At 41.4% G+C, this 26,586-nt stretch overlaps 1 protein-coding gene across 1 annotated transcript in view; it reads right to left on the bottom strand.

The window, feature by feature from the left end:
• The window catches only part of MFAP3L (microfibril associated protein 3 like), a 217,928-nt gene extending 191,985 nt beyond the window's left edge, over positions 1 to 25,943 (bottom strand). The window contains exon 1 of the mRNA XM_086962427.1: positions 25,671 to 25,943. The gene's annotated coding sequence lies outside the window, so the exon portion shown is untranslated. The remainder of the gene's footprint in view (positions 1 to 25,670) is intronic.
• Between the last annotated feature and the right edge of the window lie 643 nt (positions 25,944 to 26,586).

Here is a 26,586-nt window from a genome sequence, read left to right on the forward strand (position 1 = left end):
TGCCAAGCATTCCGTGGGCTTGGTGCCCTTTCCACCTTTACACTAGATACTTGCAGGGTTCCCTTGCCACACAAAGTCCAAAAACGTTTCTTTAAGGACTGAAACGCTGTGTTAGGTATTTTTATTGGAAGCACTTGGAACACATATTACAACTGGGACATAATACCCATCTTGCTTCTTGTTCACTAATCACATTTTAACACGGATGTAAGGAACCAATTGGGTTAATAATGGCCAGTGACAATTGAAGCTAGAATAATAAAGGCTATGGAGGAGAGGGCACAACGTGTCAAGCTTGTGGATGGAGTAAGGAAGGAGATCTAGTGATAAAGACAGCATTATTCTAAGTGGAGAAGAAGAGTCAAGATAAAAGCTACGTATAAAAAATATCCATCTGTACCATACAAATTTACACTTGTATGTAGCGGTAAGCTGGAGGAAAGAATACAGTACCAAAACAAAAACAGATATACAGAGAGTGTATCAAAACTTGTCAGAAATAAAGAGAGCACAAGCACAGTATTTGCAGGGGAAAATTACATCAGCCGCTAATGCTCTCAGGGAAATCTTCCAAATAGCAAAAAATCTCACAAAGTGTCCTGCGCCCGAGTTACCTTTAGACTCTTCCCAGTTACACTGTAACAAACTCGAAGAGTTCTTCAACAGAAAATCTTAAGACATATACAATACTTAACCTCGGGCCATCTGTCTAGACAATTCGGGCCAGGAAGTGGACACTCCATGTGGTAGCACCCCAAGACAGGAGGACCTTCTAACCATGAACCTGTCCACCTTATCATAACTTTCTGCCCAATTCAAATCTGGCTCCCTTCTAGACTCTGCCCCTATCCATATACTCCACAAGGTAGAGGAAGTTATACTCCCTGTTCTATTAGAGGTGCTGAATTCCTCTATATCCACCTGTCAGGTACCCTTGTCATGGAAACATGCCATGGTAAGGGCACTGATAAAAAAAAGAACCTCAATCCTGAGTTATGGGGTAACTATGGTCCAGTCTGGCTCCTCCCTGGGACCAGCAAAATACTAGAGAAATATGTCAACAAAATTCTCTCCGAGTTCTTAGAAACCCACTCCCTACCGCACAACTCTCAGACAGGTTTCCGCCCAAACCATGGTACCGAAACAGCTCTGTTAGCAGTTGTGGAGGAATCAAGGAAAATCCTCTACCAGGGAGGCGCAGTGGCCATCAACCTACTTGACTTGAGCTCCGCATTCGATACTGTCAATTACAACATCTTACTTGACAGACTCAGAATGGTGCGAGTCTCAGGCAATGTTTCGGCATGGATTAAGTCCTTCTTAAAGGATAGATTGTTTCAAGTTTGAGGGCAACAACACCTCCAAGCTTGTGCCACTCACGTGTGGAGTCCCCCAGGGTTTGTCATTAAGTCCCACCCTATTTAACATCTACCTAAAACCGTCGCTTCGAGCTAGTCCTGCCATACGGGATCCAGATCATTACTTACGCAGATGACTCACAGCTAGTGGTAGCGTTAAAACACCTGAAGAACCTGCCAGTCAATTGAGAACCCTGTATGGAAACTGCAGCCATATGGATGGACCGTCCTGTCTCAAGCTCAATGGAGACAAGACCGAGCTAATGATCTTGGGTAATTACCCCATCGCCACATCTGGATTGAACTGGCCCAACTGTCTTGGTCCTCCGCCAGCCCCCAAAGGCAAGATCAAAAGCTTGGAAGTCTTGTTGGATAGTCTCTTAAATTCGATTACTAAGCAGTCAAGTTAGCAGCCTCCTGCTTTGGTTTTATAAGAATGCTGCGAAAAATTCTTCCACTTCTTCCTGCACCCACCCAAAGAGTCATGGTCCAGGCACTGGTGCTCTCCTGTATGTTCTTGGCATCTGTACCTAAAATTAAGAGAGCCCGCTCAGGGGGCCGCACTTTTTCTTACAACGCTGCCACTCTGTGGAACACTCTCCCCATCCAGCTTCGTTTAACGGCCCACTATCTCTCCTTTCGGAGGCAACTGAAGACTTGGCTCTTCCTGAATCTGTCTCAACAACCTAACCTCCATTTGCTTGTTGCTGCCAGTGCGGGGATGCCTAAGGGTAGCCATGCGCTTAACAAATACTAATTAATAATAATAATCATCATAATAATAATAATAATAATAATAATAATAATAATAATAATAAGCATGAGCTTGGTTAGAGTAGCTCTTCTGTGTCAGACTTCAGAGGAAATGGCTAAAACTCACAGATTGCAACAGTGAATATTAAATTGTTTGGCATGATCAATATGTCTCCAGAAAAAACAAGTGAGTCGTATCAACCTCTTTCGGCAGGACCCATCAGGGGGCTTCACCAGAAGTCACATCTCTGTACTGCCATAATACTACCAACAATTGCACAGGATAGTGAGGTAAGCAAGCACAGCGTGAAATGACACACCACGAGAAGCAAATAAAATATATTAAAAGGATAAGTACGAAAAAATAAAAATATTTAAGGCACTGTCAAAAGAAAAGCAAGGAAATTGACAATGAGAAAACATGTAATGGCAAAACAGGAGCAACAGCAAATGAGTTAACTAGTTATAACCAGTCAAAGATTATAAGAATATTAACAAGGTCTGTGACAGCAAAATAAACACCGAAGGAAGAGAACAGGAGGCAAAAGATAAAGATACTAATGAGCAACAGGAAAAGAAATTGGAAAGATCCCTTGTGCAAATGTTAGAGATTGATAGAGAAAGAGTGACTGAAAGAGAAAATTACATATGCCATAATATTGAAAATAAACTCCAGAGTGTAGGCGCACTAGTGGAAAGGCAGGACAAAGACCAATCCCAGTTACAAGTTTATAGAAAACAAGCCTAACCCTAGAATGTCTTGCAAATGACCATGAATGCTAATTTCTTACAGTGAAATATCTGAAAGCGTAAAACATTACATGCGCAGAGGAAAAGGACACAGACGTTTCTATACCCAGCCTAGGACTTCAGATGCAAGGTGTAGGTGATGTTAGAACAGATGAGAAGTAAATAATGACACGTTACTGGCACACAGCTTGTGGGCATTCACAGAGAGTGCACTACATAAAAGTTTAGAAAAGTATTAATTGACCAAGAGACCTTCAGTTAGGCTTAGGTGTTACAGGGATAGGCAGATATTTTTTATAGTATGAGAAGAAACTTATCTGCCAATTGTCAGAACTCTAGCTCTTTTTTCTGGTCATGGTATCATGATTTTATGCCTCCAATGAAGGAAATGGGTGGCGTTTTGCTTCAGTACACTTGCGTTTCTGTTAAAATAGAAAAAGGCTTACTGGTGACAAGGACGCAGCCAAATGCTAGCCAGGCCTACTGGCCTGCACTTGTGGGAAATGATTTTTATTTCTCGCCTACCAGACAGCACAAGCCTATTTTGAACTTACAATGGGCTTGGAGCCTGCCCATTGCTTACCATTGGTTGGCTTTATTGGTATTCTCATTTGTTTGCTTTTTATTTGATGGATTGTTTCATCGTCCTATGTTTGCCCATCCTGTGGAGCATAGCCTATTTATGATTCTTTTTATTGGTTGACTTTTGCACTTCCACTGCTCACGTTTTGGGGAAATATTTTTTTCTTTTTCATTCAGCACTCAATGACAGTGCATGTGTTTTTCATCTTTCACTCTCGTGCAGTTGCTTCCTCAATTCAGACACCATCCACCCCGTGCTGTGTATCTCCCCACCCGTTCCGGCTTGCCTGTAAAAGCACAGGAACAACAACAAGGATAACTCAAAGTAACTCAGTGGTAACATCACAGGAACACTCCACAACAGTTTAGAACAAGCATTTGCAATGCAATCGGTCTCGCCTTTGGGACCTTATATGTATTTAGCTACACAGCACATTAGCCTGGGTGCTGATACATCTACTGTTCTTTAACATGGAGGTAAAGTAAGCACCAAACTGTGGTACACACCAGGTATGGGAACACAGAGAGAAATACTGCCTATCAGCGGGAAGTTGTATGGTCCAAAGCTCTGTTTTTAATACAAAATTAGCCCCTTCAGTGGTAAAATATTATTGTCTACGGGTGCTCGTTGAATAAAAGTTTCTATGGCCTGGAATCTTGGGAATCCTAAAGTTATTCTGGTATTTTACTGACCTCCACTGGTCGTTTTCTGTCAAGAAAGTTAAATAGAGTCAGTTGCCAGAAAAATTAAAAAAAGAAAGTCCCTAAGTAGAAAGCAATTCTGGTATTTTACTGACCTCTACTGGTCGTTTTGCTATCAAAACAGTTAAATAGAGACAGTTAAACAGAATAAAAGTCCCCTAGCAAAGGCGGAAGCAGACAAGTCCTAGGCCTGATCTCCAGATCCCACATAGTACATACAACAGATCTTCTAGACAGCACAAGCGCTGTCTAGGCTCGACCTAAAAATAGAGAATAGTTATCTGAGTAAAATAAGAAGAAAAAAAGACAAAAATCCAACAATAAGATATGGATTCTTAAAGATATAAATTCAAAAACAGTACTTCGAAGTCAAAAGCGCTAAAAGGTAACTTGGTCGAGATAGAACGGGGGTAAATCCAAAGTTTATGCCGACCGCAATGGATGGATCGGCGCCGGGAAACCCTTTTTGGGTAGCTGTTGCGCCTTACAAGTTTAAAAAATAAAATAAATAAATAAAATGGAAGGCCTGATACAAGACCCAGACAGTTCTCACTGACAAAGTACCTTGAATGGAGCAAGCATCGGCGTCGAAGGCTTGGTGTGAGGAGTCAAGGAGGCACTGCATTGTCGTTGATCCTGTGGATAGAGGCAAAGCATAGTGCCAGTCGGCGCAGTCAATGAAGGGTTCAGCGTCAAAACCCTTTACGATGCCCTCACTGCATCAAGGTCAAGCTGCACTGTCCGTCTATGTCAAGGTATGCAGTCCGTCAAGGCTATGTCGATCTGCTCCTGCATTAGCATCAAAGGGTAATGCATCGGGTGGGGTAAGCTCAAAGTAGTCACTGCGTGAATTTTCAAACAGAAACAGCTGTAGAACCCACTTCTGAGGTCCAGGACTGGATTGGCACCTCAGGCAAGGGAGGACTCACAGATGGCAGAGCCCAGCAGCAGGACGTTTTTGATGACCCTGAGACTCACAGAACAGGGGGCAAGCCAACAAGCACCCTCGGAATCACCCTGGGTCCAAGGGATGCAGGCCCAGTTCTTCTCACCCAGGCAGGAGAACAGCAGGGAACAGGGACGGCTCGGCAAGGCAAGACCACAGCAAGAAAGAGTACAGCAAAGCAGTAGTCTAGCAGAGAAACAGTCCTTTCAGCAGCACAGCAGTTCTTTTTATCTGCAGAGTAGTCACAGGTCCAGAAATGTACTATCTTGGTAGGGTCACAGACCAAGTACTAATACTCAAATGTGCCTTTGGAGTAGGGAGACTTCAAAGAGTGACTTTGAAATGCAGAAGAACCTATTTCAAGACCTGGCTGCCAGGCTACCTGTGGGGGTAATCAGTCTCCATGTGGGTTTAGACCTATTGAAGTTCAAGTGTTAGCTTCTTCCTCTCTCTTTGGTCACAAAGGGACAACAGAATTCAGATGTGTGTAGATGGGTCCTCAGCCACACTATCTTTCCTGTGTTTGTGGCTGTCTGGAGGAAATTGACAAAATGTAACGGTCACCTAGCCCAGACGTGTATTGGAGAGAGACTGCAAGGCACACAGAGCAGAGACATGTTTCTAAAAGTGGCATGTTTAAAATAGTAATGTTAAATACAATGTACCAGTACAGAAGATTCATCATCACCATTCCAAAGATATGAAACATGATGCAGTACATGTCCTACCTTTTACTTACACAGCACCCTGCCTATGGGCTACCTTAGGGGTGACATGTGTAACAAAAGGGGAGTTTAAAGATTGAAATGCCAAGTAGATATAGCAGTAAACTGCACAAACAGGCCTTACAGTGGCAGGCCTGAAATGTGGTTAGAGGACTTTTCAGGTGGGAGGCAGAAGCAGTGCTGCAGTCACACTAGTAGCATTTCACTTAAAGGCCATGAGCACATGTAGTGCACTTTACTAGGGACTTATGAGTAAAGTAAATATTTCAATTGGGTATGAGCCAATGCTACCATGTTTTAGGGCGAGAGCACGTGCCCTTTAGCATAAGTCAGCAGTGTTTAAGTGTGCAGAGTCTTAAAGCCAGCAGAAACTAGTACAGAAAAATGGAGAGACAAAGGCAAAAAGATTGGGGAAGACCAACCTAAGGCTGTCCGATCTAACACCAAGGCTTGTTACTTAAAAGGTACCTTGCACAGAATCCTGACACATACACTTTTAAAGGGTACTTGCAGAGGAATATATATTTGCCTTGGTCTATCTTTTGGCTAAGACTTATATATCTCCTTAGTGGCAGCAGTTAAATACACCCAAATTCAAAGTGAACAGACATAAGACAGTGGGGGGAAAAATTAACTGCTTTAAAAAAGCAGCATTTCTAAACTGTTACCTGCACCAAAACATAACCTCATACGACTGTCTGGAATCAATTCTGCCTTACTTTTCCAGGTGCAACTAAAAGACTAAGGGCAACAGATGTTTTTTCACTACTTCTCATAGTAGCGTACTGGGTCTGTAAATTTGTATGACATTTACTCCTGTCAACATTAACCCCTTCAGCGCTGCGCACATTTTCGCCCTGTGTGGGCGATTTAAATAGTGGGCGGGATTCGGACTGCCCCCGGTCGTCTTCCGCACATGCCAGGGCCCGTCATGCGCACCGAAGGGGTTAACTGAAAGAGTTATATTTATTTGGCTATTTCTTCTTCATTTTTATGATCTTTGTTTGAGCGTACATTTTTAGGTCGAGCATTCGAGACCTCTTGTATATACCTATATAGTTTAGTATATACTTATATGTGTATGTACTTTGTGGGCTCTGGAGATCAGCTCTAGGACTGGTCTGCTTCCCATTTGGGACTTTTTTTCCGTTCAACTGCCTCTATTTAACGGTCTTGATGACAAACGACCAGCAGAGGTCAGTAAAATACCAGAATTGCTTTCTGCTGACAGTCTTTCCTTTTTTTAGGTCTCGCGACCTATCGATGCGCGCAAGCGCATCGAGCGTAGCGAGAATTCATGTGGCGAAAACATCTTCAAACCAAAGGGCTTTCAGCCCCGCGGTTTTCATGCAGTGCCCGTGTACATGCACGCGCATCGCATGCAAGCCCAGCCCAGTCCTCCCCTTATTCACGCCCACCCACCAGGCTCTCCCGCCCCCATCAGGCTTCTCTCCCAATCCGCCTGCCTCCCCTCGCGCATTCACGCCTCCACGCCCACCCACCAGGCTCTCCCGCCCCCATCAGGCTTCTCTCCCAATCCGCCTGCCTCCCCTCGCGCATTCACGCCTCCCACCAGGCTTTCCCGCCCCCATCCGGCGTTCACGCCTCCCACCAGGCTTTCCCGCCCCCATCCGGCTTCCCTCGTAATCTGCCTGCCCATATTCGCCAACGGCCTCACCTCCCTGTTGGTTGGACGTTGGATGGGGGATGGTTGGCAGCCCCCTGTCTCTTTCTGCACTCCTCAGTCCCACCAGGGAGCTCCACCCGATGCTTCCCTCAAACCTCCTGTGTTTTCCGGACCCGTCCAGCCCACTCAGCCTGGCCCTTCCTCCGTTGATGCCTGGGGCTCACACTGGGTCTCCCACCATCACGTTCTCCAATTTCACACTCCACTCCGTCCATTCTCGCACTGGCCGGTATGGTGTCTGAATTGTCTCCTTCATTACCCGTTTCCCCGGTCTGTATCTTGAGCTTGTCGTGGGCCCTCTCACTCCCCTCCACAGTCTCTTTCTCCGGGGTTCTCCATGCTTTACCAGCATGCGACTGCAATCGTTGGCCCTGGGGCGCTTCCCACTATCCCCCTCCGCAGGCTGCACTACAGTCTTCTATTGTGCCCCCTCTCATCCCTCCGGATGAAGGTCAGTCCTCCACTTGCGGAGTCGCCTCCCACCTGAACTGCTGAAGGCCCCTCACCACCGCCGTCCTGTGCACTTTGCAGCTCCTGCTATCCTACGGCAGAGTCTCTATTTCTGCTCCTAGGCTCCTCTTCCGACTACGTTATTCACTTGCGCCTTCTTTGTGATCCCTGCACTGTTTCGGGCTGCAGAGCGTGGCAGGCAGGGCCATGAGTTCTCTCAGGCCTGTGGTTGCTCCAGCTCACCTGCAACACCTCTCCATTTCAAGCACCACTCGCGTTCTCCCATTCATCACAACCTCCTCAGCTCTTCCTATACTTGCGCGTCTTGGGGATATCTGGAATCCCTACCCCCGTTATTACCTCTGGACTCAGACATCCAGTGCACTCCCTGCAGCCCGCCTTCGCTGCTGTGATTGCGCCGTCTCCACGCCTCCGATCTCACTGAGTACTCTGCCCGCGGGCTCTCGACTTCAGCACTCGTTCTGCATGGCGGGGCGCCATTTTGTCTGCGGCCTCCCGGGATCTTCCTTTACCTAATCCCGCTTTTCTCGCAATCTGCAAAGAATGACTGGCCACTACAGTGAACGTATAACAAGTCACAGTCTTAGAACTCAATCCGTTACTATACAACTCAGAGAGAAAATTAACCAGATTTACCACAGAAGCCTCAAGAAGAATCAAATTCCTCCCCAAGCACCAGGGTACCCACGTTCTCCATGCCTGTCCTTATACCTTCAACTGCTTAATTCCAGATATCCTCTAAGAAAGAAGATTCTGTGTCTCTGTTCTCTTATAAGTTAATTTTTATTCCCCATCTACACCTCTTAAAAGCTCTTTGTCAGCTCCGATTAAACATGTCTCCTCCTGCACCATCGTCATCACACATTTGTAAATCATGGCTGTGACATCCAAAATGGTGTCACCACCATCACTCAACACACTCCCTGCCTCATCAACAGACTCTGAATCTAATGGAGGAAAAGGATAACCCATGCTTTTGCTCCAATCCTTAAAAAGTATCTCTCACCAACACAGCACTCAGGGACACCAACACAGCACTCAGGGACACCACCACATCACTGATGTACACCACAAAATCAATCAGGGACACCACCACATCACTCAGGGACACCAACACACCACTCAGGAAAACCACTACACCACTCAGGGACACCACCACACCACTCAGCACCATAACACCATCACTCAGCACCATCACACACCAGAAAAGTCACACACCCTCACTCACCCTCACACACCCTAAAAATAACACACCCTAACGCTCCCACCCCCTTACACTCACCCCCTCAACCTCACCCCTCACACCCTCACACTCACTCCCTCAACACCCCACCCTCACCCCCCTCACCCCCCCTCATTCACCCTCATTCACCCTAACACACCCTCACCCTCTCACACACCCTCTCACACACCCCTCACACACCCCATCAATCACGCTCTCACACACCACATCACACACCCCCTCACTCACCCTCTCACGCACTCCCTCACTGACTCTCTCACACCCGCTCAGCCTCACCCTCACTCTCCCTTACACTCCCTCACCCCCTCAACCTCCCTCACTCTGCCTCCCCTCCCCTCACACTCACCCTCACCCTCAACTCCCTCATACTAACACCCCTCATCCACAACAATGCCACGAAAAGACGCAACACTACTCAACTACGCAACGCCACTCAACTACGCAACGCCACTCAACTACACAACGCCACTCAAGTACGCAACGGCACTCACATACGCAACGCCACTCAACTACGCAACGCTGCCCACTCACCTAAGCAACGCCACTCACCTATGCAACACCACTCACCTACGCAACGCCACATACCTACGCAACACCACTCATCGACGCAACACCACTCATCGACGCAACACCACTCATCTACTAAAAGCCACTCAACTACGCAACGCCACTCAACTACGCAATGCCACTCAACTACGCAATGCCACTCAACTACCCAACAACACTCACATGCAACGCCACTCACACATGCAACGCCACTCACACATGCAACGCCACTCACACATGCAACGCCACTCAACAACGCAACTCAACTACGCACACATGCAATGCCACTGCCACATGCAACGCCACTCACACATGCAACGCCACTCACACTGCCAACCACACTCACACAGGCAACGCCACTCACACAGGCAACACAAATCACACAGCCAACGCCTCACACACAGGCAACACCTCTCACACAGGCAACGCCACTCACACAGGCAACGCCACTCACACACGCAACACCACTCACACACGCAACGCCACTCACACACGCAACGCCACTCACACACGCAACGCCACTCACACACGCAACGCCACTCACACACGCAACGCCACTCACACACGCAACGCCACTCACACACACAACGCCACTCACACACACAACGCCACTCACACACACAACGCCACTCACACACGAAAAACACTCACCTTGCCAATAGATCGCGCAGTACGACAGGTGGAACTATTACAATGGCAAATAACAATGCCTTTCACTGTTGTTATCATTTTGAATACATAAAGGGCTTTGTCATTTACACAACCAATAGCTCAAACTTTCCTACTGCGAGACCTATTGGCAACGCCAGTGCTTGTTTATTAATACTTTTCTGGCAACTGCCTCGATTTAACTTTTTGATAGAAAACGACCAGCAGAGGTCAGTAAAATACCAGAATTTCTTTAGCATTCCCTAGATTCCAGTCCATAGAAATTGTCTTTCACGAGCACCTGTAGACAATAATATTTTTTTCAAATGTTGTATTTTCAGTGATATGACCACTGAAGGCTGTGATTTTATATTAAAAACAGAGCTTTGGACTATAAAATTTCCCACTGAAAGGCAAAATTTCTCCCCATGTGTTCCCATCCCAGGCGTGTCACGAAGTTTGGTGCTTACTTTACATCCATGTTAAAGAACAGTAGATGTTTCAGCACCCTGGCTAATGTGCTGCAATGTGTCAGATTGAAGCCCCGACACGTCGCGGTATCACCTTCACCCCAGTTTACCATGCTTTGAATACGCCCCTGTAATCCCCTGACAAAGGGCTGCCAGAAAGCTCGAAATGCATTGGGATAAAGGAAATTATCTGAGCATCATTGAGATTGCGAGGACACACAAGTTTTGGTTATAACCATGAAAACAATGAGTCATATAACAAAAGACCTATGAAGAACAATAAAAAAACTTTTGAATCTACAATCATTGTGAACACTTTATCAAGTTTTGGATAAAAAGAATAAGACTACCAGTCTTTCAAGCTGTGCACTGAGGAGTCTTCCCCTCTGCCAGGGGAAGCTTTGTATTAGTCTCTGAAAGTATCCACGCTGTGAGGTTCAGACAGCGATTTCTCTGGAGCACGCAAATGAACTAACCACTCCAGATTACATTGGCAAACACCTAGCGGTGCCAGTCTCATCTACCCTTGTTAATCCTTATGCTGACATCTTAAAGATGTTTTATGCCTTATATTAAAAGCAACAGAGGAGACACCTTGTATTTTAAACACTAAGAATCTTTAAGTAGCTTGTTTACGTTGATCATAAGAACATATAGGCAAAAACAAGGCATTTTTATGAAACATAAATAAACATTCAAAAGCAGAGCAAATTCCAACTCTATGGCTTAAATTGCTAACAATGCATAACATCAATTGTGCCAAGACCAATATACTGGTTGAAAAGCTTCAGTAACTTGTGGTGAAGGATTGACACACAATCCAATAAAAACAACCTAGACTGTCCCTTCAAGACCCGGTTCTTCAATTACTGAAATTTGTGTATAAATGTTGGGCTGGCAACCTGAACACAGTTCCTGCTAAGCAGCTTTGTGGAAAAATGCTAATTCTTTGCAACTGTTCTTTACATCGGATGTCCACTAGGCTGTTGGCAATGTTCTGTTTAACCAGGCCCTGGGCACACACTGTGCTGCTACCACAATAACAGCAAGACTATGAGTGTGTCTGCCCCAATACTATTCTGGTGAGGTGCTAAACAATCCTAAGCGTTTTAATGCAAGGAACAAATGAACAGAAAAAAGGTCACGACTTTTCTTTTCACCTTCACATCGCAGATACACAAGCTCTTAGGACCCTAACAACATTCCCAAGCAACTTCCCAAAGGGAATTTTAGATCAATGGTTAGAGCGGCAGACCCTGATGCAGAGTTCTGGTCCGGGACCAGGGTTCAATTCCCGCCTCGGCGGGTCTTGGGCTCAGTTTCCTCAGACCTGATTTCTCGCCTCGGTGCCTATTCTAATCATGGGTCCCACGCTGCAACTCTGGGCAATAGCTTGCTTAACCTCCGCACCGGCCCCAACAGCGCTGTGGATGCCTGGCTTCACCCTGGGGGTGCCCAGGAGTGGACACTTCACAGGGAAAGCCAGGAGGGGTTCCACAGCGGTATGAGTAATAGCGCCAGGAAACCGCTTGGTGACAGTGCGCTCTACAAATACCTTGACATTTACATTTACATTTACATTTGGTTAATGTTCGAGGGCACTATAAAAGCCAGACAGGGAATATAACCTTCATATTGCTTGAAAACTAAATATTACTTTGACACCTGGCCCACATTTGACACACCCAAAGCATTCTTTCACTTGGGATCCATCCATTTTGAGTACAACCCAATGAAATGCTGTGTTAGGATTGCCACTAGATTTTCGATCAAAAAGATATGTAATCTGCAATAATGATAAGAAAAGCATCTTGGGAACCCCCAACAAGGCTCTCAGAAAAGAGTATTTGCCTAAGGTTAATCTACCGCCTTCACATATCGACGCACCCCAACCCGAAAAACACAAAATTTCAAATATCTGACAATGGTTCTTGAAAAAACCTCAAATTTCATCATAAACAACAAATTCAGGGCATCTATATCTCATTAGACCTGTCTTTTGGCTACCAAAAGACAATTATTCTAAATTCTTAAAATAACCTTTTGAAACAACAACTTGTTTAGAGACGCGCGAGTGCGCGATCCAAGATGGTCGCCGCGTGTGAGGCTTAACGCGTTTTAAGCCAGTTTTTCGGCATTTAAAGACGATTTATGTCAGGAAACTTCATTTAAGGAGGTCGCTGTGCTAATTAAAGCCTTACCTACATTGTGAAACTTTTTCAGTTGATTTCAGGCAGAGGAAGTGGGTTTTTTTCACCGCCTTGTTCCTGCTCCCAGCCCAGCTCACAGGTACAGCCAGGCTTTCTGTCACAGGGGTGGAGTAATCTTTCAGGAAAGGTCCTGGCTTGGGCCTAGCCACTCCCACAACCCATTTTAGCTGCTGCACCAGTCTTTTGTGGGTTATTTCCACAGCTTTCACTTCTTTATACATCATTTTGCACCTGCCCTTATAATTTTGATTCTTTTGCATGAAAAATGGAAAACAAAAATGTTATAACAAGGAGACGGTAAGTTTCTCCTCCTCCTGCTAAATCGAAGGTAGTAGAGTCTTCTGAACCATCATTATCTTTAATATTGGAGGAAATTCAGGCACTTTGGGTTAATACTGACACAATTGCATATGAAGTAAAAAATGTACGCAAAGAAATGGCAAGTCTGTCAATGAAAATATCAGATAATTCTATCAAGATGCATGATAATAAGGTCAAAATTGACACAGTTACTCCACTTGTGGCCAAAATTTCACCTATATGCTCAACATTATTGGACAAGGAAAATCATTACAGACAATACAATCTTCCCATATTTAATTTACCAGAAGATGTTGAGGGAAATAACTGTAGACTATATTTGGAGAATCTAATTCCTGGCCTTTTACAAAATTAAATTTCCGGAAAAGTTTGAAATTGATAAGGCTCAAAGCATACCATCACATAGGAACCATCAACATATAAAACCGCAACAAATTATTTAAGGTTCTTCGACACCACCATTTGGTTTTAATCAGAAAAGCTGCAAGAGAAATACCTTCATTGATGGTAAATGGGAATAAAATATTTATTCATCAAGATTTTGCCAAAGAAATTGTCTTAATTCGAAAGGAATTTACTGCTCTTCGTCCTCCGTTATGAAGTCTAGGCTACAAATATGGTCTCTCTGATCCATCAACGATGCGCATTTGGAAGGATACTTTCTCTAAATCTTTTCAACGTCCTGAAGACTTGAGACATTTTTCAGATCATCAGTCACAGCATTCAATGGATACCAATGACTCTGCTATTTGATTTTTGCCAGCTATGTTTTTCCTGACACAATACTGAAATTTCTTTATTATGGACTCCAGTGGTTCCGGTCATGCTTGTAAAGCGTGTGTGCGTTTCACATTTATGTCTTCTGTTTTTTTTTCATTTTTCCTTTCCTTCTTCTGTATCTGGAGCTACCTTGATCTTCTTCTATCTTCTTATTCTTGAACTCTTTTCTTCTTACCTCTACTATGGCCAATACTCATAATATTAAAGCAGTTTCATTAAATGTTAAAAGATTGCGCCATCCAGTTAAACGTACTAAAATTCTAGATTATCTAAAAATTTGCAAAGCTGATGTGTGTTTTATACAAGAGACTCATATAGATGATAATATTTTGGATTACATGAAGAAGAAATTGGTGGATGCTATTGTCTCTTCTCCTGCTAATGGTAAAAAAATTGTGTCGCTATTTTATTTGCAAATAAACTTCACTGTCAAATTTTGAGTAAAACGTCTGAAAAAGATGGTAGATATATACTTGTTAAAATTAAAATTCATGACTCAGTTCTTTTTGTATTAAATGTTTATGGTCCTACTGCAGAGGATCTTTTTTTTGGACTAACCTTACAACAGAGGTTCTAAAGATTAGTAATGTTCCTATAATTGTTGGAGGTGATTGTAATGTTATCTTTGACCCATTATTAGATAGATTATCTCTTACTAAATTTCATCCCTCTAAAGTTTATTTTGCTTTTAAATCGTTTATTCAAACCACTAAATTAGCTGATATTTGGAGATTAAATTTTCCTATGGAAAAAAGCATTACATTCTTTTCAAATCCTCATAATTCCCATTCTAGAATTGATTGTTTATTGGTTTCTAGGCAACTAATTAATTCAATAACTATTCCTACTATTGGTAATATTGACATCTCAGACCATGCTATGATTTCTTTAGTTATTAATTTAGAATCAACTTTTACTAAACAATCCAGATGGAGAATAAACACTGGTATAATTTTAAATGAGTATAACAAGCCAAAACTTTTAGCTGCCATTCAAGAATATTTTGTACTCAATCCAGAAGGTTCTACTTCTATGAATAATAGAAGGGATGCTTTTAAAGCCTATATTAGGGGTGTAACAATTTCTATTATGGCCCACGAAAATAAAACCTTTAATGCAACTACTAAAAACTTACAAAAGCAACTTGCGAAATTTGAACAACTTTTTATTACATCTAACAACCCTCAATATAAATGTAAATTACAAAATTTGCACTATGAATTTAATTCAATACTTAGTAAAAGAGCAGGCATTCAAATTTCTAATGCCAAAGCCAGATTTACTTTTAATGCCAATCGATCTGGAAGACTATTAGCTAATTATTTACGCACAAAAAAAGACAAATCTCAAATCAATTCAATTAATGGCTCACGTGATAATATAGCTCTTTCTCATAATTAAATTGTTAATGAATTTTTAAATTTCTATTCTACATTATATAATAAACCGGATTTTCATGGTTTCTTTAATAGATTCCTTTTTAAATTCCTGTCAGTTACCAAAGATGTCAGAAATGGATAAAACTGGACTTGATGCTCCTATTGTTAAAGATGAAATCTTATCAGCAATAAAATCTCTTAAAAAGAATAAATCTCCTGGTCCTGATGAGATTCCGGCTGACTTTTCCTAAGAATTTCAGTCACACCTTTTACCTTCCTTATTCCAACTTTTGAAATTTTTTGGTTCTACAGGAACTACGTCTGGTTCTTTTACAGAAGCTTTAATTATTGTACTTCGGAAACCAGATAAAGATCCCACGCTTGTATCCAATTATCGTCCTACATCCCTAATTAATCAAGATTGTAAATTATATGCTAAAATACTTGCTACTAGATTAGGCCCCATATTAGATTCTATTATACATCCTGACCAATCTGGTTTTATGAAGAATATATTTTCGGCAAATAATAGAAGAACTTTGCTGCATATTATTTAACAAAGTTCGACTCTATCGTTGCCAACAGGTATTTTAGCCTTAGATGCTGAAAAAGCATTGGATAAAATCATTTGGCAATTTTTATTTCATTCGTTTTCATCATTTAATTTTGGATACTTTTATACAAAAGATTTCAGCTTTATATTTTGCCCATACGGCTCGTTTATTTATTAATGGCCTAGTCTAAAATCAATTTTCGCTTTTTAGGAGGTACTAGACAAGGATTTCCTCTTGTATTTTTAATTGCCATTGAACCTTTCCTTACCTCTATAAGAAAATGTGATAATATTAAAAGAATCATTATTAAGGATGTTATTGTTAAAACCCTTGCCTATGCGGATGATGTGCTTTTATTTATCAGTGACCCTATACCCTCCTTTCCTTCGCTAATGGATATCATAACAAAATACTCTACAGTCTCTGGATACACTCTAAATATCAAAAAAATGAATTTTTTCCCTTAAAATGTTTATTGCATGCCTGATATGCTTTCCATGCATGAACTTGTTTGGCAAAAGAATAAGTTAAAATAGCTTGGTATTTTATTTTCTTCATCCATAAAGTCAACAATAACTTTAAATTGTGATTTCATCATTAATTATATTAAAAACAAAACGTCTAAATGGTCCTCATAACATCTTTTGTGGTGGGGAATATTGGACACTATCAAAATGACTATAGCTCCCAAAATCTTACACACCCTCGCCATGATCTCTATTCAATTTCCATTTAAGTTTTAGAAGGATGTCAACACACTTCTGTCAAAGTTTTTATGGAACTACAAATCTCCTTGCATTAGTTATAAAATGTTAAAAGTGCCTAAACGCAATGCTGGATTTGGTATCCCTGACTTTTTCCTTTAACATAAAGCCTTTATTTTAAAACAAAGTTCATTATGGTCTAATCGCACCTTTTTAAACACTCCTCCTGCGAGGCTTTGTATAGAGAAGGCGATAGTAAACCCTTTTCCCTTACCTACTTTGTTGTCCATGACTTATAATGCTACATTTTTCCACAACTCAGTTACTATTAAATCTACTAAAATTTTATTTAATGATCTTGACTTAATTTTTCTTTTTCCCATGAATAATACTGAAGAGTTATCACTATGGTATATTAAGGTTATTAAATTACGCTTTGCAGATTTTAGACTTATCCGTCTGGGATTGACCTGCTTTTACCTTTACTTCTCGCGGAACCCGCTCCGCGGGTCCCGCATCGCTAGAGATACTTTGTTATTAAATTAAATAGAAAGTTTAGTTTCTGGTTTTCATGGATTAAGGCTTGTATTTTTTATCTCAAAGATGTTTATTTCAAGAATACTTTTATTTCTTTTGAATCGTTACAATCAAGATTTGGTTTAACTAAATCAGACCATATTAAATATCAATTTTTGTGTAATTCAATCTTAGATTCCTTTCCCAATGTTATTCCCTCTAATGTTACAGCTGATTTATCTATTTATATTCAAACGGAATCTCAATCATCTCATGGTGTTGCCATTTTATATAAAAAATTATCAGATACCTTAGGTAGTGATATATAGATATGATTATAACTTTTTGGAATGATGAACTTTCGCTTTCTTTATCCTGTGACAAGTGGAAAGATATTTAGCATAGTAGTATATCTGGTTGGCTCCCTGTTTCACTATACCAAACTAATTCTTATATTCTATTCAATCGGTTATGGACTCCATTACGCCTATTCCAAGCTAAACTTCTTCCATCTGCAGATTGTGGCATTGTAATTTACATTCAGGTACATTAAGACATATGCTTTTTGATTGTCCTTTAGTTTTTAAATTTTGGTCTGAAGTTTGGGATATCATTAAAAAGATTTTAAAAATTCATATAGATGTTTCCTATCAAATAGTTATTTGTAAATCTGCTATTTTAATCGCAAAACCTACTTGATTTAGAAAATAAACTCTTTAAATTTCCTCATTTCAGCAGCACTAAAATCCATCACTTTTTGTTGGAAAGATATTTCTAAATTATCTGTTAATGCATGGTGGTCTTGGGTTATCTTTACTAGGAGAGGTGCTCAATTATCCATGAATGGGATTAATCATAATTCTGTATCTTATCAATCTTTTTGGTTACATGTTGATATATACTTATCCTCTTAATGTTGTATTTATAGATTAATTTGGGATTTTATCACATTTAGATTATTCTTGTTATAAGATATAGTAGCTCTATGTTAATTTTTTGCAATATGTGTTATACTTGTCCCCTCTTCAAGTTTCTAATGAATATGTAATTTCTCTCTACCTAATGTAATATTTTATTAATTTGATTAATGTATGTATTGTTCATTAGGTATTATCGCCAAATCATAATATTTTTAGTATTGTCGTTGTTAATTGTCTGCAATTAAAACTCAATAAAATATTTTGAACTTAAAAAGAAACAACAACCTGTTTTGTATTTGACTGTGTGGAAATTACTTCTGCTGTAGTAATACATATTTCTCCTAAGACAGTATCTAATGATTGAATTACTGATGTGCCTAAAATGTCTGGGCATTGTGTGCTTTAGAAATAATGAACTCTTGGCGGTTGTTATCTACAAATGTGGCCTGCTGGTAGTCGAGCTATTACAATGAATTATAGAGGATTCTGACTTTTCTGCTTTTTTTGTTGAGGATTGAAAATATAGGATTTCTTTTTGTCAGTTATGTTACAAACTAATCCTCCAGTTTGTCGTTCAAACATAGAAAATTAATTCCTAAATGTTCATATCAGTCACTGATAGAGAATTATTGCATCCATTTTAAGCTGATTAAAAACATTTTGCACACACAGTTTCGCCAAAGCACATCTGCATTTTTTTTTAATAAACAATAGTATAATGCACTACCCAGTGACAAGTTTACTAGAGACTTTTCATAGGAAATACAGGGATTCGAACCACAGGTTAAAATGATCGTGTATGGGACTACTGCACCCTCAATGCAATATCACACTTTAATTTCCCCACAATCAATATTGAGAACATAATCTAACATAAAATTACAATCAAAATGTGTGCCCATTCATATTTTGTATTAGGCATTAGGGTGGAGGGAGAAGGGTATAGAAGGAGACAAATAGGTGCTGCTGCAGGAGGAGAATGGGCAGGCTATGAAGGTCTGCTGGTCTTTCTCATTCTACACCGGCTTTGGGTCTCTGGTTTTCCAGAGTGCGTCTAACCTAGCCTAGCCTAGCCTAGCCTTGCCTTAGGCCCTTTTTGCAGATATTACACTAGTCAAAGTACTCTCAAGTGGCTTCTGCAAATCACAGAGACATCTTGTGGCCATATAGAGGAACAGGGGTGAAGGAAGCGTTAATTTATAAAGTCATAGTTCATTGCGGAGATGTGCAACATCTTTATAAGGTATAATAGGTAGTATTTTATTCCATGGTCATGTCCCAACCCACTATTAAAACCTTGTCTTCTGGGTCCTTCCTACGAGAAATACAATATACTTGAATATACATATAATAAATATGGAATCTCTGTTTCGAAAAACAAAAATGCCAAAGGCAGACTGTAATTTCAAGTACAATTTAAGACAGGTTTTATACTGTTAGAACAAGTTTGTATGTATTATAAATAATAAAAGGCTAAGGCATGTAGGGCTCATGCGGTCTACAAAGTTACCGCTACGGGATATAATGCTAACCTGTCAGAAATGTTCTTCATGTCTACCAAACGTGTGACATTTACCTATAATTAGTAGGTCGAAAGAGTCAGCAGTCTGTCATTGTGTTACGGGTTTCAGTATCTGATGGAACCAGTGCTGCACTGCCAATGTGTGACATTAAAAGCCATTTATGTCAGTTTGTATGACATTTTGAAGGTCTGACTATGTCTGACAGTTAAGGAGCAGAGGTATTATGTGGACCTTAAATCTCATTGGTTAACAATATACTTGAAGTTTGCCAGACATAATTTTAATTTGAATGCCTACGATGCATCTGAAACTCAAAACAAGAAAGACTGAAGTTGATCTGATTCAACAACATGACTTAGATGGTTTCTTCCCACACTTCTAATCCTTTGCTAAATTCCAGGGATTTCTAATTGATCCCTCTCCGTCCTTCAAAGACCATGCTCACATTAGCATGCAATTTAACTGTTGTACGAAACTCCAATCCATAATCTAGGCCCTTGTCTTGATGGCTACTAAGTAAGTAAGTTATTTACTGCCATATGATGAAAAGCATTGCAATGTAAACAAACATTAGTAAAATGTAGCATTTGATAAATTATGACAATGACTGCATTAAAAAGTTTAGGAAAAGCAATATGGGTAGTGGCGAATCACGTTAAAATCAATTGATTACATTAAAATTAACTCCGAAGTGTTCGTTATGGCTTGCTCGTAATGAGACGGAGGCTGCTACTGGGTAAAGTCATTCATCAGTTTTAGTTTGGATAGGCTTGTGTTTGCTGTATGAGCAAACTTGCTACATGGAGCAAAACCCTAGTGGCCTTACATGAAAGCTGAATGCTACGGCCGTTCAAGAGGGCTAATAACTGCAGGGTGGCAGGACGTAATCTGAAGGGTCCTTAAAGCTGGACATAGCAATTTCCATTTGAGAAGTAAGACGGCAGGTCACAGAAAAAAAAATTAAGTACGCTTTCTTGGCTATGGCCGCATAGGTGACATTGACTGTCCAGCCAAGACTGCTTTCAAGACCTTTGATGGAAAAGTGCCCAATCGAAATAGTAATAATGAATGATGAGTGGGTGCTGCAATATTGGTTGTCAGATATGGTTGCGAGCTCCAAGAAGTGAAGGAGCGCAGAACTCCCGATGAATGACGTTTCTGGGCAAACTCTGCCTAAACAATTTGAGATTGATGGTTTGCGGCCTTGTTGATGATTTCCTTGAAGGCAGTGAAGTCCAGATTGGAGTTCCAGGAGTTGTCTAGGTTTAGATTGCTTATGGCCTGCTGAAGGACCGGTGGCCAAAAGTCTTTGTGATTGGACTGCCTCTTCATTTCATACCGACACATGGCAGCCAGTATAGCTTGTGGGGCTGCTCTAAGCTGCCAACAGAGCTTGTCAAGGGTGCCAATCTGATCGGGCTTTGATGGAACAGGCCAAACTCCAGTCTGATCCGTCTGTGATTTGTGTTGTGGAAGCCGAAAGAAGCGTAAAATGGTCATTTGGCAGTGATTTAGTGTTGTTACAACACTCGCTTTCAACAATTTGGAGTCATACGTGATTTATGGAAGAAATTTTGCCCCTATGACCTGTAACAAATAATACTGTGATGGGATACCAATCTTTTTTTGCAGCACCTTGATGGGAAACTGAAGTTTGTTGGCGAGGGCTCTTCTTTGGTTCAGATGATCTCCAAATGATAAGCAGGCGTCCATTACGACACCTAAGTATTTGTATGATTAGAACAGATCTAAGGGTTTTCCGAAAGCTTTCCACTTGAACCTTAGATAGCTGCTCCTAGAACTGGCTGAGAAGCATACCACTTTTGTTGTGAAGTGATTTAGTTCCAACCCCAACGTTTGAGTGTATTGTGCCAAGTGAGTCATTAAACACTTGAGGCTGTTCAGTGTTTGGCTTAATAGAACAATGTTTGGCTTAATAGAACAAAGTCATTGGCATATTGGAGACATCAGAGCAGTTTATCTGCTACAAGGTAAAACTCTGTGGTCTTCTGGAGTTCAACACCAATCAAATCAATTATTCATGCAACAGCTGGACTAATCACAAACTTGAAAACGTTCAAGCACATCCCCGCTACCTTGAGAGGACTGTACTGGATCCCACTCCTTCGCAGAATCTACTACAAAGTTTTTTTGTAGTTTACAAAGCATTCACTGGAGTAAACCTGACAAACTTCCTTCTCAACTCAATAAGTTTAGTGCATTCATGCTACTAGCAGCACATCCATGGCCATGCTGGGAATCCAAAGAACTCAGCATATGACCCAAGTATGATCTCCCTCGATGGAGGGGGAGGGGGTAATACGAAGGAAAGGTACATCAAAAGACCTTTAAGGCTAGATAAGCATGGCTATTGATGAGGTGGCCCTCAACACCCCTCCCCCGCCAGTGGATAGAGTGCTAGAAGATATTGCGTAATCAAATATTTATGTGATACAATAGTCCAGGTAATGCATGTAATAAATAGTATATTGCATGGAGGAGCTCAGGAACAGCACTGATGTCTGAGAACACTTAACCAATGTGAAAACTATTGGTATTCTAATGTTGTTGTTATAATACAAGACTAAAATATTATTATAAAAAGAATGACCTCTCTCTGGAACTTATTCTTGCTCTTTCGGTGTGCAATTCAGGTGAAGTCTGAAAACTGACCTCATCACAATCTCCCTATCACTCTAGACCATGGGTACTCGAAAACATTTGCCCAGGGGCCACAAAGTATCGCCTGTGGCGTGACAGAGGACCACACTTATGCCAGCAAGGTGGTGGAAGGAGGTCTGAGTGGTCAGGAATTGTATAAGGAGGTCTAAAAAATGTAATAAACGGGCAAGCATTTATTAACAAGTTACTAAATGCTTGTCTGTTTATTTAACATTTGTTTATCAATATTAGTGCTCAGCAGCTAAAGAGCTGCTTTTCACCAAGGCAGCAGCACGTAAAGGTCAAGAGGACTGCAAGAAGCCCCCGGGACGTCCTTTGAGTATCGCTGCTCTAGACTATATCCGTTCCAATGTCACCCACTCTTTCTTCAGTATTTTTAAGCACAATGTTGTCCTAGGTTATGTTTATAAACGTGCTTGCCTTCTCTCCATCATTGCATGTTACTGTCACCTTTTTTGTGCTCAGTTGTCTTCTGGGGTTAGGTTTGTGCTTTATAACTACCCCCAATAAAATAAACTGAATATACGCAACAAAAGACATAAAACCCTCAAAACCAGAAGATGGATGCGGTGTCCTAAGTCCACAAAGAAAATTGTAGCTAAAGTGTACAAAATGGTTTAAGAAAATTAAATGGCAACCTTTAATTTGCAGACTCTAGTCCTGCCATACTTCTGAATCTGGTAGGAGAGCAATTGTACAATGTTTTTGTAACAACATACCTCCCAAAGTTCGTGGTGTTGTTTTTGCATTTGAATGCAGCAGGAATGCATTTAGCTCAGGAATGCATGTAGTTGTGTGTGCTTCTTTAAGAACGACATAGTAACAACAGTACACCGATTATTCTGAACAAAGCTTTCATAGGTCAAGTTTGCTCAGCTTCCTCGGAACCAGATTCAGCATCACTTGTACGCACTGTACAGCTAAATAACTGTGCGGAAAGTAATGCTACCCTCCAGAAAAGCATTGGACGCCCATCCCGGCATCCACCAATATTAAGCATGTCCAACTAACTGTTGAGGAATGCCAAAGACCTATAGTAACCAAGTTGGAAGACTAAAAGTAAATTGAGTGGTCCATGGAATAGTAGTTTCACCTGCACTGTTTCCAAAAGTTGCTAGGAACTAAAAGAGGTCACCAATATCCCCCTCCCCGAACACCTGCCTCCTCCCCCCTATAGTCTGGTCCTACCTTCCCCTTGGACACAGATGAGGAACCCTTAACTCCAGAATGACCAAGACATTCTGTGGTTTAATTTCCAGGGCCCTTGGTGTGCTGGTATTGCACAAATCCTGAGAGTTCTCTGTCAAAGGGTTCAACCTTGGCACACTATCTAGGCTGTCAGATGTTAGATTAGATGTTATTAGCAAGTAACGCCCTACTGCCTGCCTGTTATTTGCATTTGTTTAAGAAGTAACCGAGTCTAAGCGTAAAGCATTTGTACAATACCCCTTTTTCTCAGGCAATTATAATCGCTCTTCATGTATTTGTTTAAGAAAACTGGAGAGTTCTTATGATTTTTCCAATCTGCTAATCATATGGTTTGTGACACCATGACCACCATTCTTCACACCCTGGGAGGTACACTAAAGAAAAGCGTCCATTCAAGAACATACGCGGTTTCAAGCAGGCGATCAAACACACATCACCCTGAGGCCAGATCAAACTTTCAAGTCGAATTGTCTTCTAGAGTCTTAAATAAAGCACTCAAAATGCAATCCACTACAAGTTCAGTTCAAGCCCGAGGTCTTTTGTGAGCCTGTGCAGACATGTCTTTTTTACCCAGTCAGGACTTCCTAACAGGTGAAGTAACCGTGGTATAACCATAACATGCAATCTTTAGCACACAGTCATAAAAATGACGTTTTTGACATTAGTTTCTACAGCTAAAAATGCTTTTGATGTCAAGCAAGTTCAAGCATGCCATCTTTCTCACCGGTACAGAATCATATTTAAAGAAGTTAAAATATTAAAAGCCAACTTTTCAGAGCTCTGCTGCTACACAAATGTAATTCCAAGTCTTAAACCACATGAACAAATCTTTGCTCGAAGGCCTGGCCCACGTATACATACAGTGCGTCAGTAATTACACAGAAGCAGGCTATTAAAAAAGTGAAACCCCTTTTGAATTAAACTTTCTGATCAAGTTTCTAAGCAGCAATTGAAGCGACCTCAAAACTGATGTTACACCCGAATGGCTGCCCGATGATAACCTACTATGGGCAACACTATCACGTGCAAATACCACAACACTGGCGGCAGTGCTGGTACACAGCCCTGGCTTGTAGAAGAGGCACGCATGATAAAACGTGTTAAAGCGAGGGCGGTAGCAACGAACTGGTTATGCTTCTCAGACATTAAAGCAATTAGTGGAAGTGCAACTGAGGGGAAACATTGCTAGTCAATTTGGCATGAAGAACAAACCCACACGACTGGCATATATGCAAAGAACACAGGTACACTGGCATCGGATGCTAAATAATTAAACAAGCAACTATATGGTTTACTAGAGATTAAAAAGGAAACCATCATTAATTCATTTTCAAATAACGTCGAACCAGTAGTAGAAAATCAAAACAACAATTGAGAAGAAACATACATTTCCACATAGGGTTGCAAACGAAACTACTTTCTTGGGTCCCTACGTTGCCAGCTAGAAAGAAGATTTTAACATTTGTGCTCTGATCCGAACAGTTCATCAGTCTTTTTATTTCCCCGTTTATTCCTTCGAGGTCCCTGCATGCTACGGGCTGCGTCTAGTCACGGGTCTCTTTTGCCAGGTCAGGACAGGATTATGGCAACATTTGCCCTATTTTGGGAATGACTGCAATGTCAAGCTCGTGTCATTCGAGGGCTCGCTCGCGGTGGCCGCAGCTCACATTCGGCTGAGGGGACCAGGCGCATCGACACATCTCTTACGGGTTAAACTTTTACGAAGCCCCCAGTCCCTCGACCCAGCGGAAACGCAAGTGGTAACCGGGGAGCGAAGTGCGCTAAGGTTATGGGTGCTGCAAGGTGGTTCTCAGCCTAGGTTCCTCGCTCAGAAGTCACAGAAACAACCTCCAATACAGTGCGGATACCAGTCCAAAACACACAGAAAACGGTCGCCCAAGCTTAGGGTCAAATAAACGCAATGCGAAAGACAGGGTCCCTCCTCAAGGTTACACAAGTGCACGTAATACAAGCTCAAAAATCATCCTTACCCCCGGCGTGAAGCAGGAATTGCAGTTGATTCAGACCAAATGCATTCAGGGGCTCTAGTTGCTTGCTGCTGAAATGTACCGTAGTACCTCGTGTACACGCTCCGCCTCATACGAAAGAGCTCGTCCTCCAGTATGTAATACTGGAGCACTCCTTGTGCGTCAATAAAGGCACCCTTCGTTGACGTTGCAGAGAAATCTGCAAAGCCGTTAATTAGTCCTATGTCGTATATGGAACCTTTAGCCAACCGTGGCTTTTTGATAACAGCTCGTTGTAGTCTGGGACTTGTGGTTTTGCGCTTAATATTGCAAGTACTGTAAAAAAATAACAACACACAAAGTTACCTTAGCTAAAAAGCCCCTAGCTATTGGCTTTGGCTAGCTACCAATGTTCTTAGTTCTAATTTAATATTTAGAATGCATCGTTCAACGATACAAAAGATTTGAAATCGAATACGCTTTGTTCTTGCATGTACTCTATGTGGGCAGATTGGCCAACTCTGACATTCAACCATTAATATGATGTTACATATCTAAAATTGCTGTTCCTTTAGCTTTTGCAAATTTTAGGACATGGATGCTTCCCTCACCATTAAATTATATTTTTTTCACGTGGTAGCTTTGTTTTTTGGAAGGAAAAAAAGCATTACCTGGCAGTGTTGTAAAAAATAACCCCATTGGGATAAAAAGTCACACAAAGTCACTTAAAGTACAGATAATGTACTATCCACTAGACTGTGATTTTATTTTTGTGACATTACACTTTTGCTGATATTGACTTAAAATCCACTGATACTTATCTGAAAATGGGAGATTATAAAAAAGAGAAGGCGGATATTACATGGCATTACTCCTTTAATTTCAGTGCCAGCAGTAATATGACACCATAGACAGGGTCTACTATATAAGGTAACACTTG

Source organism: Lissotriton vulgaris, chromosome 3_1 (genome assembly GCF_964263255.1).
Source record: "Lissotriton vulgaris chromosome 3_1, aLisVul1.2, whole genome shotgun sequence".
Classification (NCBI taxonomy): Eukaryota; Metazoa; Chordata; class Amphibia; order Caudata; family Salamandridae; genus Lissotriton; species Lissotriton vulgaris.